The sequence below is a fragment of the Carassius auratus genome, chromosome 22 (assembly GCF_003368295.1).
Source record: "Carassius auratus strain Wakin chromosome 22, ASM336829v1, whole genome shotgun sequence".
Taxonomy (NCBI): domain Eukaryota; kingdom Metazoa; phylum Chordata; class Actinopteri; order Cypriniformes; family Cyprinidae; genus Carassius; species Carassius auratus.
The window spans coordinates 28,181,417-28,181,618 of NC_039264.1; positions in this window are offsets into that span (position 1 = coordinate 28,181,417).

A 202-nucleotide genomic window follows, 5' to 3' on the forward strand; every position below is an offset into this window, starting at 1 on the left:
TGGTAAGGTTGCAATAAAGTTGGATGAAACTGATCTAATCGCAGCAGTCAAAGTTTTATTTAATATAGAACTCAAAATACTCAGAAAACAAGCAACAACCAAACACAGAGTATAAAAGACGAACCAATTAATGAAATTAACAACAGGTGTAACTGATGTTTAACGAATGAAAAAAACTAGCTGTAAACTATACGTTTTTTAC